Genomic DNA, 18,801 nt, shown 5'->3' with positions numbered 1-18,801 from the left:
TGGAATTGGAACTAACTTCTGTCCTGATGTCCACCATTAATTGTCTTCCGTAAGAATTAGTGGCAGATATATGGTCAATGTATTTTTTTTTTTTTTGAGGCAAGCCAAACAGACTGGCCTTTTTTAGGCAAGAGAGAGAAAGAGAGAGAGAATTGGTGCACCAGCCCTCCGACCACTGCAGTCAAACTCCAGTTGTTTGCACCACCTGGTGTGCACGTACGACCTTGCACATTTGGCTTATGTGGGACCTGCAGAGTCGAACATGAGTCCTTAGGCTTCACAGGCAAGCACCTTAAGTGCTAAGCCATCTCTCCAGTGGCATGCACTTAAAGCCAGTGGATTTCTGATGGCCACAGTGGCATTGTGGCTGACGTGCATTGTCCATTCCTTGATTCTGTATGTAGATGGCTCCTCTCATAATCATGGTTAGACCCTGCCTGTGACATGTCACTCTTGACCTAGAGAACCAGGGAAACAGTCAGTGTCTATAATGTTTGATTCCACCAAGTCTCCCATACAGTCTTTCTTTATCTCTAAATTAGTAAAAAGCTTAAATTTCAATTCTGTCACTCTCTTCTTTTTGAAAGGACATTTTTCTCCCTCAATTATTTCTCCATGTATCCTGAAAAAGATTGCCAATGAGTCATTACTTTCTAATCCTTTGAAAACTCCATAAAACATTTATTCATGTTTATTGCTTTGGTTTAAGAGCAGTTATTTAATGGGTGACTGAAGTCTTCCATCCAATTCTTGGCTAATGAAAAGACAATTTCTCATTTTCAAGTATGTCTCTGTAGAAGTTATATTTACACCACTGCCAAAGAATGTGTATAAATAAAACTCAACTCGACAGTAGAAATCTCGGGTTTTCAGAACTGTTTCATCTGTGACATTGACAGCACTGTTTTGTCCTTGACCTTGTCTGTGAATGCCTTTATGGGCATCAACATGCTGATCCCCTCATGCCCCATGGCTCTGTCTGGTTCACTCCATCTCAAGACCTTAATTGTAGCCTCCATTGCAGCTTTTTCCATGCATTCTTACTGCCATTCTTATTATTTCAAGTCTTCCTATTTGTGAGTCAGTGCTGACCCTGTTCTTTCAAGAGATAGTCCAGACCAGGGGGATGGGGAGAGGGACAAAGGCAGGTTGTGGGAGGGGATCATGATCAAAGTACATCATGTATGAAAAATATCCATAAAATACTTAGAAATAATCCATAAGATATTAGTTTGTGAGATCTCACTTTAAATTAATCACCTGGTAAAATATTTTTTTAAAAACCCAGTAATAAAGGAAATAAGGATTTACATTACAAGAAAAATAAAATGCAGGGCTAGACAATGTGGGGACTTAGTTTATTTTTTCTTTTTGCATGTGTAGTATTACGCATGACTGTATGCAGGTGGCCCCATGTGTGCACATGGGTGTGCATGCCAAAAGTTAGTGTCTAGTGTCTTTCTGAATCATTCGCCACTGTGTGGGTCTCTTTCGTGGATCCAGAGCTCACCAGTCTGGCTAGTCTAGTCAACCAGCTTGCCACAGGGTTCCCCTGATCCCCTGCTGGAGCTACAGGTGGGATGCTATGGCCACCCAGCATTCAAGTAGGTTCTAGAGATCCAAACTTCAGTCCTTACGCATGGCAAGTGTGTTATCCCAAGCTATCTCTCCAGCTCCAAACACAATTCTTTTTTTAAGATTTATTTATTTATTTGAGACAGAGAAAGACGAGAGAGAGAGAGAGAGAGAGAGAACAGGCACACCAGGGCCTTTGGCCACAGCAAACAAACTCCAGATGCATGTGCTCCCTTGTGCATCTGGCTTGCATGGGTCCTGGAGAATTGGACTGGGATCATTTGACTTTGCAGGCAAACACCTTAACCGCTAAACCCTCTTTCCAGCCCTCCAAACATAATTCTTAAACATATGTATATGTGGGTGGGTGGATGGATGGATGATAATGCCTCTGGTTTTAGTACTAAGCTGACTAGTTTATGTACATTGAAATACTCAGTCAAATAGAGGAAAATGACCTTTTTTTTTTTTTTTTGGTTTTTTGAGGTAGGGTCTCACTCTAGCCCTGGCTGACCTGGAATTCACTAAGGAGTCTCAGGGTGGCCTTGAACTCACAGTGATCCTCCTACCTCTGCCTCCTGAGTGCTGGGAATAAAGGCATGCACCACCCCGCCCGGTTTTGATCATTTTACTATATTTCGTTTTTGGGAAAGAAAAACGACTAGACCGCAGGTGATATTTGGACTTCATTGGGCCAAAAGGCAAAGCACTGACAAGTGCCTTATCACAACTGAAATGAGTGGCCTCGTAAAATAGCATTTTCCATGAGACCAGCTACCAAAGGCCACTCCTTCTAGCACACAGGTTGTCAAAAATATTTTTCTTCCATCCTGGGCCACTTTCCTGTTTGCTGATCTCCCTGCTTTGGATCTGTGCATTTGTCTACAGCCACTTGTGTCACTATGGCTGCCTTGTATTTACCATACACCGCCGCCCCCTGTCTTTGGTCACCATTTTTCTCTCTACAGCCTCTCTCTGTCCTGCATTCTCAGTTGCTTCTTGTTACCTGCTCTTTATCTTCATAGGGACCCTCCTTAATTTTGCCCCTTTGCTGTCCTGTCAAGAGTCCAGCCTGGAGCCTGAGATTTCAAGGATACTTACATCAGGTTCTTTGCTTTCTTCACCAGCTTGGCTTCCTCTTGGAACAATTTTGCCAACCACCAATCCAGGCTGTGCCACACAGAACTCTTCTTTTATCAGCCAATTAGTGGTGCTCTGTAATGGCTACTAATTTATTCTAAGAAACCTTAACTAGGCCATGTCTGCTTCCCAGAAATCCTTCGGATTATCTTTAATTGATTCTTAAGTAATCCTTGAAACAGAGCCCACTGCCTTAAGTCTTGAGTTTCATACCTTCTGCCCTCCCTGTCCATGCAGGAGAGGAAGGCAGCATGGTGCGGTCTCCCTCAGCTGTTCCACCCGCGTCTGCTCATCTCTGCATTGTCTCCCTCACTTGCCCCGTCCCTCCCTCTTACGTAAGAAAATAACCGGTTCTCACGAATTAAACCTTTCATCTCATTTTCCTTTGCCTGCAACTTGTTCTGTTGAATGTTCCATCGCTGTCTTACATGTGAAATCTCTCGCCCGGGTCTGTTCCGTCCTTCTAAAAACGTGCACGGCTTTCCACGGCCTGCAGGAGCACTGCGCATCATGCCACTGCGTGGTCGAGTCTCTCCTCAGCCTCCCCGTGGCCCTTCGCCAGCACCCAGCACATTTCTAGGGTAGTTCTGACCAGTCACCTCTGGTCACTGCCAAGCCTCGAGAGTACTGCGCTTACTCCCTCACTCAGCACCCATGTGCTTGCACCCCAAGCCCACCCGTCTTTCCTGAAAGTCTCCCTCATGACTAAGTGCTGATGGCCACCCCTTCTCAGAAAGTCCATCTCTTGGTTTTATAATTCTTTGCATTTTTCTGAAAACTGCCCTCAGATGGCTCTTTCTTGTGACAATAACTGAAGTGTTCTCCAGGGATGGGTAGTAATTTGCAAATGTGCCAACTTCAGCTCCACTCTGCCTCTGTTCATGGGCACATGCTTTTATGTGCTTTTTGGATAAAGCTATCTGGCTTTCTTCTGACCTGTCGTCCAGAAGAGGTACAGAATTGTCAGTGTTCCCCATCTCTCTTACCCCAGGCGCTCTGATCTCAGTGTCATGTACACACCTTCTGTTCTTCCCATTCTTTTTCTTAAGCCTTTTTCTGTCCTAGGCACTGATTTGATTTCTCTCACTCCCCAGTCCTAGCTTCTCAAATCAAAGATTGTCAAAACTCAGTCATCATTAAAACCGCATAGTCAGGGCGGGAGAGATGACTTAGCAGTTAAGGAACCTGTTGGCAAAGCCGAAGCACCCAGGTTTGATTCCCCAGGACCAATGTAAGCCAGATGCACAAGGTGGCGCATGCCTCTGGGAGGTTGTTTGCAGTGGCTGGAGGCCCTGGTGCACCCATTCTTTCTTCCGCTGTATCTGCCTCTTTCTTTCTCTCTCTCTCTCTCAAATAATTAAAAAAAAAAAAAAAAAAAAAACCTAAATAAAACTGCTTGGCTGGCTCTTGAACTTCCAGGTTCTGGTAAGCCTTTTCTTGGCTCAGCCCAACTGGCCTTTAGGAGGGGAGACCCCACCCCATCTCTGTTCCCACATGGGCTCTTTTCCCCTCGTGCCGTCATATGCCAGGAGCTTTCTGCACTTTATTCTCTTTCCTTCTCTTAATCTAATAAAGTCTCTCTAAAGCTTAAAAGATTAAAAAAATTAAAATCACATAGACTTTCAGAAATGATGGTCAAACAGGTCTAGAGAGTTCCTGGAGCAAACCCTCGAGTGATGAACTCCACCATCTGCAAGCTTTCAGCCTCTGCTGCTTTCTGACTTGGGGAACTAGTGCAGGCTGTCTCTGTGCTGTATCAGTGTCTGTTCCCATCCGGACCTAGAGGACCAGCTCTTCTGCCATTGTCTCAGACCGTCGTCATCACCCACTTAAACCACGGCCGTGGCTACCCCTACCCTGGTGGGGGGCCTGGCCTCTAGCCGTCTCTCCCTCCATCAGCCTGTTTACTTTCCTTTGAGGTTAAGCGCTCTATCAGTCACGGCACACCTCTTCGCAGCAGTTTTGAATGGCTCTCCGTTTGCTGTCACCTTGTTCTGTACTGCTTACCCCGGCACTCAGAGTACTGCCTGATCCGCTGCTGCAAACACATCATCACTCACCTCCGAGGATGTTTAACTACAGCAGAAAGGAACAATCCACTCTGATCTGTCTTTTTGCCTCTGTGTTATTCTGCCTTCCTTAATCTGAATAAACCATATGTTACATATATAATCCTTGAAAACAAATCCATCCTCTCATCTACATTTTTTTTTATCTAATGTATATTTTAAAAATACTTTTAGGGGCAGGAGAGATTGCTTAGTGGATAAGGCACTTGTCTGCGAAGCCTAAGGACCCAGGTTCGATTCCCTAGTCCCCACATAAACCAGATGCACAAGGTTTTGCATGCATCTGGAGTTCGTTTGCAATGACTAGAGGCCCTGGTGCATTCACTCTCTCTCTTCCCTCCCTCTCTCTTTATCTGCCTCTTTCCCTCTCAAATAAATAAATAAGTAAAAAATAAAATATTTTAAAAATTATTTTAGTCATTTATTTGCAAGGAGAGAGTATGGTGTGCCAGAGCCTCTTGCCACTGTAAATGAACTCCAGATGCATGCACCATTTTTGCACATCTGGCTTTATGTGGGTAATGGGAAATCAAACCCAGGATGGCAGGGTTTGCAAGCAAGTGCCTTTAACTGCTGAGCCATTTCCTCAGCTTATATCTAGTATAGTTTTTTTTTTCTTAATTTACTTGTGAGCAGAGGGAGAATGGGTGCAGGAGATAACATGGGCATGCCAGGGCCTCTTACCATTGCAAATGAACTCCAGATACATGTGCCACTTTGTGCATCTGACTTTACATGGGTGCTAGGGAATTAAACTCAGGCAGTTAAGATTTCTCAGCAAGCATCTTTAACCACTGAGCAATTTTTCCCAGCCCCTCTAGTGTATTTTTTGTTGCTGTGGTTGTTTCGTGATTTACTTTTTGACGTAGGGACTCAGGCTAGCCTAGTGGAACTCATCCTGTAGCCCGAGGCTAGCCTCAAACTCACAGCAATCTTCATACCTCTACTTCCAGAGTGCTGAGTTATTAAAGGTGTGCATTTTATGGTAAAATATTATATATATATATTTCTTGGGCTAGAGACATTGCTCAATCGTTAAGGTGCTTGCTTGCTTTTTTTCTTTTTCTTTTTTTCTTTTTTTTTTTTGAGGTAGGGTCTGATTCTAGCTCAGGCTGACCTGAATTTTCACTATGTAGTCTCAGGATGGCCTTGAACTCACAGCAATCCTCCTACCCCTGCCTCCCGAGTGCTGGGATTAAAGGCGTGTACCACCACGCCCGGCTTCTTCCTTGTTTTCTTGCAAAGCCTGGCAGCCAAGTTCGATTCCCTAGTACCTACATAAAGCCAGAAGCACCAAGTACAGTATGCATCTGGAGTTCATTTGCAGCAGCTAAAGGCCCTGGCACTCCCATTCTTTCCCTCTTCCTCCTTGCAAATAAATAAATAAATAAATAAAATACTTGTTAAAAGGAAACATTTTTTGAATAACAAGTAAAAACTAAAGTTGTGTGGCACTTTTTAGTGTACTCCACTTCAACCCACAGAGCCTCACTGAGTTCACAAAACTTTATTTGGTATGTGTATTACTATTATATTTCATTTATTTGAGATGGGTATTACTATTCTGTTTATTTGGTATGTGTATTACTATTATATTTCATTTATTTGGGATGTGTATTACTATTATATTCCATTTATTTTGGACATATTACTATATTCCATTTTTAATAATTTTTTTAAAATTTTTTATTTATTTATTTGAGAGCGACAGACACAGAGAGAAAGACAGATAGAGGGAGAGAGAGAGAATGGGCGCGCCAGGGCTTCCAGCCTCTGCAAACGAACTCCAGACGCGTGCGCCCCCTTGTGCATCTGGCTAACGTGGGACCTGGGGAACCGAGCCTTGAACCGGGGTCCTTAGGCTTCACAGGCAAGCGCTTAACCGCTAAGCCATCTCTCCAGCCCTATATTCCATTTTTAGATGGGGAAATGGAGTCTTAGAGCAGTTTAGGAATTTACCTAGAGTAAGACAGCTAATAAATGGCCCTCAACTATTCTGCAACTAGAGCCGAAGTTTATCGCCATTGCCTTATTCTGACTTTTAAATACAATCCCCATGCAGCCATTGTTCTACAACTTAGGTGCATGTTTGTTTGTTAATGGTCTGATTAGTCATATCCAGAAACAAAATTTCTTTAAATTTAATTTGACAGAATCAAATTATAGATGTTAGTAGAAAGGACCTTCCAAAAAGTAAATGGTGTGATTATAATCAGGATACAACAACTTCGAACATGCATCAAAGCTGCTGTGTAAGCGACACTGAAGCTGTTGCATAGTTGTGTAATAAAAGTGCTGAGCACTGTTGCAAAGACAGTGCCAGTTGCCATGGCTGTGAATTAATCATCAAGTAAGGTGGGCAAGGGTTCGTCCTTACACTCCTGAAATGATATAGTCTCCAAGAGGTGAGGGGACTCCCTTTGCCTCCCCTTTGCTTCAGCAATGCTTGCATATTTGAGAATTATTATTATTATTTTTTTATTTTAGAGACAGACACAGAGAGAGAATCGACACACCTGGGCCTCAGCCACTGCAAACGAACTCCAGACACGTGCGCTACCTAGTGGCCATGTGTGACCTTGTGCTTGCCTCACCTTTGTGCATCTGGCTTATGTAGGATGTGGAGAGTTGAACATGGGTCCTTAGGCTTCCCAGGCAAGCGCCTTAGCCACTAAGCCATCTCTCCAGCCTGAGAATTAATTCTTCATCCACAGTGATACAGTATACGAATGCTGTGTTACCATACATGTGAAAGCTGTATTTAAGTAAAATGAAAGTGCTCTCAAACTTAAAATTTAAGACACCCAGAAAGGAAACATAGTTTTAAGTGTAGGATAAAAAGAAGCATTGACCTTATAATTTCAAGTTGTATCAGGTATCTGTGAACCAGTCTAGCTAACAATTCAAGTTTCACCTGAAAATGGAGAAAAGAGGAGGAAAATGCTAGAATCAAAATCTCACAAAAATGCTGGGTGTGGTGGCGCACGCCTTTAATCCAAGTACTCGGGAGGCAGAGGTAGGAGGATCGCCGTGAGTTTGAGGCCACACTGAGACTACACAGTGAATTCCAGGTCAGCCTGAGCTAAAGTGAGACCCTACCTCAAAAAAAAAAAAAAAAAAAGCAAGCAGCCCATGACACCAACGTACATAGAAAGAGAAGTTTAATAATTTATCATTGAGTGCAAGTCACCTTTCAAATAAATAAATTATTTTGATTACCAATATGGAAACATTGTTAAAGTAGGTTTTGGGGTCTCCCCCCCTTAGTTCACTTTGGGAAGGGCCTTTTTTTCTTTTTCTTTGACATAATTGTCCCCTCTTGCACACTGTAAGGAGTGGGTCTGAAGTCGCTAGTAAGAATGACTGAAATATTCATTCACTTCAGCGCGCATCAACCCCTGCTGCACCTGTGGGCACTGCCTCATTGGGATGGACGAGGAGAGCCTCGACGTGACACAGGCGCTGGACTGCTTTGTGCACAGCTGTACTGTGTGCTCTTGACAAGAGCCCATATGTTGCCGTGGTTTTCATTTTCTGCACTTAAAAGTTATTTAACAGCAGAGACTGAGTGACGCATCCAGTGTTTTGAGAAACATAACATTATTTCTAAGTTAGAGGCAATGCCCTGCTAATCCAATAACTGATGAAAGGAAAGATGAAATTAATTGACAGGAAAATAAAGGAATTAGAGCTGGGCATGGTGGTGCACGCCTTACATCCCAGCTCTGAGGAGGCAGAGGTAGGAGGATTGCCGTGAGTTCGAGGCCACCCTGAGACTACATAGTGAATTCTAGGTCAGCCTGAGCTAGAGTGAGACCCTACCTTGTAAAAGCCAAATAATAATAATAAATAAATCAATAAAATAAAGGAATTAGCACAAGTAGACTTTTCAGAATAGTGACATGGCTAAAAAATTTTCAAAATCTAATCCAGGGCTGGATTAATGGTTTAGCAGCTAAGGAGCTTCCCTGCAAAGCCAAAGGACCCAGGTTCATTTCCAAAGGACCCACGTTAGCCATATGCACAAAGGGGCATATGCTTCTGGAGTTTGTTTGCAGTAGCTGGAGGCCCTGGCATGTCCATTCTCTCTCTCTCTCTCTCTCTCTCTCTCTACCTATCTCTAATAAATAAATTAAAATTAAAAAGAAATCGAATCCAATTTTTAATTTGAGTTTTCTAGTATTATTGCTAAAGAATCAAATGAAAGAAAAGAAATAAGCTTTGAGGTAAACTGGGGAATATACTAGAAAACAGTTCTGGGAACTTGCATATTTGAAAAAAAAATATATGTATATATATACACACTATTTGGTTAGTGATAATTTTGTTAGATTTGACTCAAGATTTTTGTATTGAATTTAAGCCTGTTAAGTCTTGATGCCTGCTTTATGAAGTCCTTTCATACTATATAAAATATAACTGGTTATTAATGGTCAGATACATAATAACTTAACTTATAAAAATTATAAAGCCATCTAGTAATCTTCAAAGTGGACTGCACTGTATGTGTGACAAAAGCTAAGTGTGTGAAAATTGCTGTTGGTGGCCGAGCATGCCTATAGATGAATGCTTTGAGCTCTTTAAAGGCTGAGTGACTAGCGATGTAGAGTAAAAAAAAAATAATAAAACTAGGTTTAGGCCAGTCTTTTTTTTGTTGGCTGATTTCATGTGTGTTTTAGAACTCTGATCTTCTGAACCCTTATGTCATAATTTCATTTAATGAAAATTTCATATAATGTGTAGGAAATTACTATGTCACTGTGAAACCAAATGATAATTTCCCTTCTCATAGTTCTAAGACTTTTTTTATTCCTCACATGAAGAAAACAGGTACTTTTAAACGTTTTGTTTAGAATCATAGGTCTTAATTGATACCATCACACCCTCCTAACACTAAAGTATTTCTGGCAACTTGAAGTACATGGTACAAATAGAATTATTCTAATAACGTTTCTTGTAAGATCCATGTGGGTATGTCTCATCTAACTTGGTTAATCTCTTTAGATTCAAAATGATAGCCTGCAAATTGGAAATTATATAGCACTTTTACAAGGCGAGACCATAATTCTAGGTTTACACCATGTTTTTTTTTTCAATCCCAATAAATCACACTCAAAGTTGGCCTGACATTGAATGGTCCCATAGTGTACTGGAGAGTCCCAAGTCAGCCTTTAGCAACGCAATGGTAGCTCAGCTCCCCAAAGACCTGGCGACACCACAGAGAATTTCCTTATATTCTTTCCCTGTAAGACACACTCAAGGCCTATACTGACCATTTTCTCTCCTGTGATTCAGTAACTCAACTGCACACATCTTTCCACACCGTCCTTCTCACATCCCAGAGGATCAGGAAATCCACGTCAGAAGATGGTGTGTTTACACCTCCACTGTGGTTCTGGTTACTGTGCCTGACGTCCCGCTCACAATACACGCGAGTTACTGAAGTTCTCTTCTGGAGCCAGGCCTTGTGAACTGTGTATGGTCAGGAGCAACTGCAGGTGCCACTAACAGGATGGGATGACTTGACAGCGCAAGAGTGGGTAGAATAGTTCAGAATAACTGAGGTTTCAGGAAGGCCTTCTCTCAGAAGCATGTCGTTCCCATTGTAAAGTATGTTTCTTCCTGTGTTGTGGTGAGAAGTTTCAGTGTTAGGACTCAAGCAGCCATGACTCCTCTGGGGTCCGGGAAGGAGATCATTCGTGTGAAGATAGATCTTCAGTGAGCTGGGCTGATTCTGGAGAGTGTTCAGCGGCACTCTTCAGCCCTCCATACATACTCTTTTCCCTACCCAGTAAAAAGGGAAACAGTGACAAGGGCGTACATTGTTTGGGAATGTCACTCCTGCCCGGCCTGTAGGTTCCCCCCCCCCCCTGGCCAGGATGTTCTGTCCCGGCTGTGAACCCGTCTTTATCCCCCCTTCCTTGCTCTTGAAGCAGAGTGTGATGGAAATCCTCGGGAGACAAGTTTAACGCCCAGTTGTACTTTCGAGTGTAGCCTATCCCCTTAGTTACTTTGGCTTTGCTTACACGTTTAGCTAAGCCCCTGCCTTGCGAGCAAGGCTCGGTCCCTATGCTGAGATGCTCCCGCGTGCCCGCATGCAGCGGGGAGCCCCCAGGAAAAAAACGCAGACGTTGATTTGTATTCGACACTTCAGAAAAACAGAAATGATAGGAGATGCATACCACACAGACACATACCGACAGAGATTTACCGATGACCATGAAGGCCAAGAAGGGCCACCATCTGCCACCCCACCGGATTGCTGGGCAGTGACTGTTGTAAATTCTGCTCGGAGCCTGTGGGCCCGCGACCCAGGAGCGCGGGGCCGGTAGGAATCCAGTCAGGCAGGACCATTGTTCTGTGTGGACCCCTTGGCTCATTCCCGCCCACAGGGGAGAGGGTCATCTGCCTCTCTCACTCCACAATGCAAGTGTCATTCTCTCCCTGAAGCACCCTCAAAGACACACCCAGAAATAGCCGAAGCAGGTATCTAGGTATCTCTTAGCTCAGGTTGGCATATAAAATTGATGCTAACATGGATTACATAATAAGTTAAATGCTTCTAAGTGCTGTGAAGAAAAATAAATGGGGAACAGAAAGTGCCAAGAGGCCCATTTTAAGTGGGTTGGACAGAAAGGTTTCATTGGCTAGTTGAGTGTGATGAAACTTCTCCCACATACTTGAGGCTGTGTTGGAGAAGTACTGAAGCGAGTAGGAAAAATCTAACTTTGGAATTGTAAGAATCCAAGCTAACTGAATGAAGTATGGGGTTCTTCCGTGACGTCTGCAAAGCTAATCCATGAGCTCTGCTGTTTCACAGGGCTGGGCTGCTGGGCTCCTCGGCTCCTCGCGCTTGGTATATGGCTGCCTGTGTATTTGCCTGTGAGTTTCTCCTCCCAGAACACTGGTGGGCGCCTCTGCACTATGGAATTGGTGCTAACGCTTAGGCATGCTCAGAGCCAGTATCTTCTCATCAACAAATGCGTCAGATCACTGAGCTGTCCTTGTCTCTCTGTTGGTTTAATAGTAAAAAACCTGTGTTTTAGAAATAAAACCTTTTGACGTCCTTTTTTTCAATTTACATATTTTTCTAATTTAAAACACATGCATTCCTATGGGCGAAGATAGGCCTGTCAGTTCCTTAAATCCGCATCATCTGACATGTGTCCCTTGTTGTATGTTGATGAGATTATTTTAGTGGCTCATCCCAAATTGGAGGTCAGTGAGGTATGACTAAACAGATGCTTTAGGAGACTGTAAACACCGAATAGATTTCAGCCTGGAATAAATGGCCTGTGATTTCCATAATGAAGCCATTGTTGTTGTCACCGCTGCCTAGTTCAACTTTAGAAAGAAAACAGATACCACAGCCCTATGCTTCTTTTAAAAAATGACAATTGAATTTATTGAAATCATGTGTTTCCTTCAAATGTAAAGAGACGGGATGTATTCCATCATCCCCAATTCTTAGGGGTAGATTTTCTTGTTGATAATGGTACTGGCATATCCACCTTACTGTTTTAGCCTTTCCTACAAGTAATTTCTTCCATTCAAACTTTTTCAAAGCACTTTCTTATCACATTAGTGACTCCTTGATAATTTAAGTACTTTAATAATTTAGCAATATATTTGATGTTTTTCTCTCTTGAGTAGAACTTTATTTTATTTTATTTATTTTATTTTGACACACAACTGACTTAGCACGGTTGTTCTCTTTCCTTAATTGTAGTATTATACAGATCATTAAATTGAAGATTCAGGGCTGGAGATATGGCTTAGCGGTTAAGCGCTTGCCTGTGAAGTCTAAGGACCCCAGTTCAAGGCTCGATTCCCCAGGACCCACGTTAGCCAGATGCACAAGGGGTCACACGTGTCTGGAGTTCATTTGCAGTGGCTGGAAGCCCTGGCATGCCCATTCTTTCTCTCTCTTTCTCTGCCTCTTTCTCTCTCTGTCTGTCACTCTCAAATAAGTAAATGAATACATAAAAAAAATTGAAGATTCAACTGCATTAAGTATACAGTTAGTTATCGTAAGGACATCCACAGTGCTGAGCAGGAATCGCCACCAACAAAATCCAGCACCTTTCCATCATCCCAAACAGAAGCTCTGCACCCACTAAATAACACTCTGCTCCTGCTAACCTCTATTTTACTTTCTGTCTCTCTGAATTTGCTAACACTTATGTCAAGTAAAATTATTATCCTCTTTTTTATCCAGATTATTTAACCAAACATTGTCAAAGTCCATCAGTGTTTCAGGATACATCAGAAATATATTCCTTTGTAAGCCCAAGGACCTTTGTCTTAGTAACCTGCCGTAGACTGGCTAAGCTTCAAACCACAAAAATGTATTTCCCATGGCTCTAGAGCCTGAAAAGTCCCAGATCCAGATGCAGAAGTCAGGTGTTGGGTGAGGGCCCCAGTTTCTAGTGACAGTGTATTCTTGCTGTGTCCTCACATGGTGAAAGGAGCTCTCTGCAGCCTGTTTGACACAAGCACTAATTCCCTTGTGAGTCTGTGTCATTGCCCTGAGCGGTGGTGTACTGCCCATAAGTATTGCATTTTCTTTGCTCATCTGTTCGTGGACATTTGGGATGTTTCAATTTTAGCTACTGTGACTAATGCTGCTATGAACACTGGTATACAAATATGTTTTAGTCCTTTCTTTTTAGTTCTTTAGAGTATAACCAAAGCAGAATTATTGAGCCTCCCATGGCAGTTCTACATTTAACTTTTCAATGTACCCCCAAACTCTTTCTCACAGTAGCTATACCATTGTCTACCCCCATCAGTAGTGCACAAGGGCTCACATTTCTTTGCTTCTTACCAATACTTACTATTTTCTGAGTCTTTTTTTTGTTTTGGTAATAGTCATCTTAATGGACAGAGGCATATCATTGTAGCATTTTTTTTTACTATTATTAGTAATGTTGAGCATCTCTTGTGAGCTATTTTCTTTAGAGAAATGTGTATCCGGGCCTGTTATTCATTTTTTATTTATTTAGAATTTTGCTGCTGTTAAGTTGTGGTGGTTATATATGTAGTCTGGATAGCATTGTAGCTTACATAGATTTCCTTATTCCTTTGTTGTTTGTAGCAGCAAGGGCTTTGATGCACTCATACTGTCTCTTTCAAATAAATAAGTTAATTAATTAATTAATTTTAAAATTCCTCTCTTTATTAGAAACATTGAAATTCTATTTAATCTATCGCTAAATATAAGTTGTTTCTAACACTACCAGTTACAAATGTCTTCTTTGATACACATTGACACATAGATAGCAGTCAAGTTACTAGTAGCTCACTAGATGCAAAATCAGCTTGGGTAATATGAAGCAAGTTATTTCCACTAAATGGAACATTAACTACCAGTTTGCAAAATGGATTTCATAGTAGTTACTTAATAGCATGCCCCCAACATCCCTCAAGATCGCCCATTCCCCAACACCATTTCTTCTTTTACTGAGGCCCCATGAGTTTTAAAGGTGCCTCTTCAGACAGAGGTTGTAAAGCTGATGAAGTCTAGAGCTCAAGGCCTCCCCTTGAATGGACGCCTTCTAAGATCCTGTAACACAGTTACGGACTTGCAGTTTTTGTTTTTGTAAATAAATCCCTCAAGTTTTATAGGCTTCAAGCCCACAAAAGCCAGATGTGCCTGTGGGTCTGTGCATACGTTTCTTCCATCTGAAAGTGTGTCTTGATTCCTGTTGCGTTGCTGGAAAGCCAGCCCGGGTCTGCTGCGCAGTGCAGAGTTGATTATGCTGCCCTTTCTCCCTTGCCGAGCTTCTGGTCTCAAGTGCCAAGCTACCACACTTCCTACAGACAGCATGGGCCACGTGTCTTTCTGGGCACCCCATGCAATTCACGGGTATTCTGCAAGGTTCTGTCAGCGTATAGGACTCACTTTGCCTTAGGAACTTACAGGAATATGTAGGCTAGACTCTGGATATTGGGAACTTTTTGTTTATGCAAGATTGTATATGTCCTTCGATACTCTGCACAGAGCCACTGACAGAAATTTGTAACTACACCATGGAGGGAAAGAATGAAATCACCAGAGCTCAATGTAAACAGTTTTCTTTTTTGACGTTTTTATTTATTTGAGAGAAAAAGAGGCAGATAGTGAGAAAGACAATGGTTATGCTAGAGCCTCTAGCTGCTGCAAATGAACTCCAGACACATGCACCCACTTTGTGCATCAGTCAGTCTTACATGGGTCCTAGGGATTCAAACCAGGGTCCTTTGGCTTTGCAGGCAAGTACCTTAACGGATAAACCATGTCTTCAGCTCCAGTTTTCTTTTTAAACAAATTTTTAAACAAATTCTTTTTAAACAAATATTATTTATTTATTTATTTATTTATTTGCAAGGAAAGAGAGAATGAGTACATCAGGGCATCTAGCCACTGCAAATGGTATCCAGATGCATGCACCTCTTTGTGCATCTGGATTTCTGTGTGTAATGAGGAATGGAACTTAAGTCATGAGATTTTGCAGGCAAGCTCCTTAACCACTGAACCAGCTCTCCAGCCCAGAAAACTAAAGTTTTCTAACCTCAACAAAAGTGAAAAGCAGCTTTATAGTCCTTTATCTAAGTGTGAGTTCATTGAAAAACAAAACATTTGATGACACTTAAATCTTAACATCCACTACTGATCTTCAAGACAAAAGCAATACCCCTCATTATTACCCCTTTTATGTTATATTTCTCTGAGCACTTATAATATAACTTAGGCAACTTATGAATATATATGAGCAAGATATCAAAAAAAGTGTAGATTCTTTTTCATCTTCCTCTCCTCTTCCTACTTCTGTTTTTCTTTTCTTCCTTTCCCCTTCCCTTCCTTTTCCTTTCCCAACAATTCCTTCCTAAATGCATTACTTGAAACACAGCAATGAATTCATACACCAGAGGGTGTCCAAACATAGAGTACCAGGACCCAGCCACTGTGAGAGGGCATCTGGGTGAAGAGCTGGGTGTTGCCCAGTGTGACACAGCGGCACAGGTGTGAATCTGGGATCCGTCTGTGCGCAGCAGGGAGAGCGGCGAGCAGCACCTGGAGCTCGGGCACATTCAGGAAAGTTGCATTGAGAATGATGGGAAATAGCCTGGCAGAGAAGCTAGTTACAGAATCTGGAAAAACTAGAACTAACCTTGGGATATTGAGGTGGAAGTAGAAGTGTTGGTATAAACTAAAGATAAGGCTTTTCATTGTTTGGAAATAGATACGTGGCTGCAGAGATGGCTCAGCAGTTAAAGGTACTTTCTTGAAAGCCTGATGGCCTGGGTTTAATTCTCCAGTACTCATTTAAAAACAGATCCTACATTCAGAATCCTTGGTCAAAATACATTAAGTAAAAGGGGCTAGGGAGATGGCTAAGTGGTTAAAGGCGCTTACGTGCAAATCCTGATAGCTTTGGTTTGATTCCGCAGTATCCATGTAGAGCCAGATGCACAAAGTGTCCCATCTGGAGTTTGTTTGCAGTGGCAAGAGGCCCTGGTACAGACTTTCTCTCCCTATCTATCTATCTATCTATCTATCTATCTATCTATCTATCTTCCCTCTCTTTTTCTTTCTCAGATAAATAAAACTATTCAAAAAGTATTTAATGAAACATTCTAAAGCACACAGTTAATGAGTTTTAAGTTGCACACCATCCTGAGTCGAATGGTTAAGTCTCATGCCATCCTGTTCTGTCAGTACTGGGACAGAAATAATTCCTTGGTCCAGTGTATCCACTGTCCAGTTTGCTGTACCTGTTCACCAGTCATTAGCCATCAGGCATCCACTATCAGATAAGTTACTAGAGTATGGTATTTCTCATGGCAAGTAACCACTGGCTATGGCCCAAAGTGCCCGAGTAGTGATGCTGGTAATTTGGATATGATGATGATAATTCATCAAGTATTTCCTCAACATAGTCATAGTTATACATATATAGGAAAATTGTACCCAGTTCTATTCATTTCAGGCATTTTCTTAGAATCTGAGAATATACCTTCTGAGGAAAATATAAGTAGATTATCCTTAAAGTAGGAAGTTGGTAAAGATATTCTAAAGTTAGTCTCTATGAATGGAAGAGCTGTGTCACCAGTAAGTATTGGATGAGACACTACTGTAGAGAGTAGGTGAGAGTGCAAGAGTGCGTGTGTGTGCGTGTGTGCATGTGTGTGCATGTGTGTGTGTGCATGTGTGTGTGTCTACCTCTGCTGAGTGGGAATGATTAGGAATAGCAAAAGCCCTGACTATTGGTAGCCACAAACCACACAGATCATGGTGTCTAGATACTGTTCTCTGTTAAAAGGACCCCAGATTAAAACAGGGCAGGGAATTCTGAAACATCTTGGGCCAAAAATAAGCAAGTTCTAATAGAATGATGAAGACATAATAAAAAGTTTAGGATCATCTTGAAGGAGCTCCTAATAGGAACAATATGGTCACAGAAATAAATAATAATAGTAACACATGACGACTATATTTAAATAGAAATCTGAGTCCAGACTATAAAAGTAAATAAATGGTACTGGGGAAATGGCTTCGTGGTTAAGGCAGTTACCTGCAAAACCAAAGGACCCAGGTTTGATTCCCCAGGACCCATGTAAGCCAGATGCACAAAGTGGACCATGTGTCTGCAGTTCATTTGCAGCAGCTGGAAGCCCTGGCATGCCCATTCTCTCTCTCTCTCAAATAAACAAATAAAAAATTTAAAAAGTAAATAAATGAATGAACTAAACATTTGGCAGTGAAAAATTTGTTTAAATATTTCTAAGTGATGCCAAACAAAGCAGTTATTCATTACAAAGACTTCTTCTCCCTTCCAGAAGGCTTTGGATGGAAAAATCTATGCAGCCCTTCCTAGGGAAGGGACCAGAACAAGGGTCTTCACTAATAGGGCAAGCTGAACTAGAAGAATCTGACACCACTTATAATTTATGCCAAAGTTTATAATTTAAAACTAACCATGAAAAGGCATCAAATAAATGCAAATATAATGGTAATCTGCAAGAAAAACTGCCTGCACTCACCAAACCCGCCAGGGTGAAAGACCCTCTGAACCATTGGGAATTCAAGAGGCTGTTACAGAGACATGCTAACTATGCAGTGCTGGCTCGTGCTGTAAAAAGGAACTTGTTGGGCTAAGTGAATGGGCCTTACTTCAGTGTTGCTTCTCTGTTTGGGTTATACTGTGCCTAGGAAAACGTCTTTGTACACACATCACAGCATTCAGAAGGTAACAAAGGGCCAGGCTCACAACTTCCATGTGGTTGCAAATAATTTGAAAACACAACACTTTGTTGCTACTTATACATCCAACTCTTCTGTGCATTTGAGGTGGTTTCAGAACAAAATAAAATTTAAAAATTGCAAAAGTTTTACTTCCGTAGTGTGTGAAGACTTCAGATGTTGAGGGTGGGTAAGTCAGGGGTTGACATTCACCGGGAGTGTTGTCAGGGCCATGGAGCGTCTCGAATCCTCCACCTTCCTGACAACATGCGCGTCTGCAGTGGCCAAGGCCACGTAGCACTTGTCGCATAACTCACACTTTCAATATTAAAATTCCCGGTCTAGAGAGATGGCTTAGCGGTTAAGCACTTGCCTGTGAAGCCTAAGGATCCCCGTTCGAGGCCATATTCCCATGTTAGCCAGATGCACAAGGGGGCGCACGTGTCTGGAGTTTGTTTGCAGCAGCTGGAGGCCCTGGCATGCCCATTCTTTCTTTCTATCTGCCTCTTTCTCTCCCTGTCTGTCACTCTCAAATAAATAAAATAAACAAATTTTTTTTAATTCCCTCTGTAAGCCAGGCACGGTGGTGCACACCTTTAATCCCAGCACTCGGAGGTAGAGGTAGGAGGATCGCTATGAGTTCAAGGCCACCCTGAGACTCCGTAGTGAAGCCCAGGCTAGCCTGGGCTAGAGTGAAACCTTACCTTGAAAAAAAAAACATCCCTCTGTGAAGTTATTCTAAAACCCATATATCCAAGAATATGCCAAGTGGACAAATGAAAGTGGTAATCA

At 42.1% G+C, this 18,801-nt stretch overlaps 1 protein-coding gene across 1 annotated transcript in view; it reads left to right on the top strand.

Moving 5' to 3' along the window:
* Adgrv1 (adhesion G protein-coupled receptor V1) overlaps positions 1-18,801 on the top strand; it is a 535,418-nt gene that overhangs the window by 451,485 nt on the left and 65,132 nt on the right. The gene's annotated exons all lie outside the window — the stretch shown is intronic.

Source organism: Jaculus jaculus, chromosome 14 (assembly GCF_020740685.1).
Source record: "Jaculus jaculus isolate mJacJac1 chromosome 14, mJacJac1.mat.Y.cur, whole genome shotgun sequence".
Lineage (NCBI taxonomy): Eukaryota > Metazoa > Chordata > Mammalia > Rodentia > Dipodidae > Jaculus > Jaculus jaculus.
Note: the sequence above shows the minus strand (reverse complement) of the source record. Positions and strands in the feature narration are given on the sequence as shown.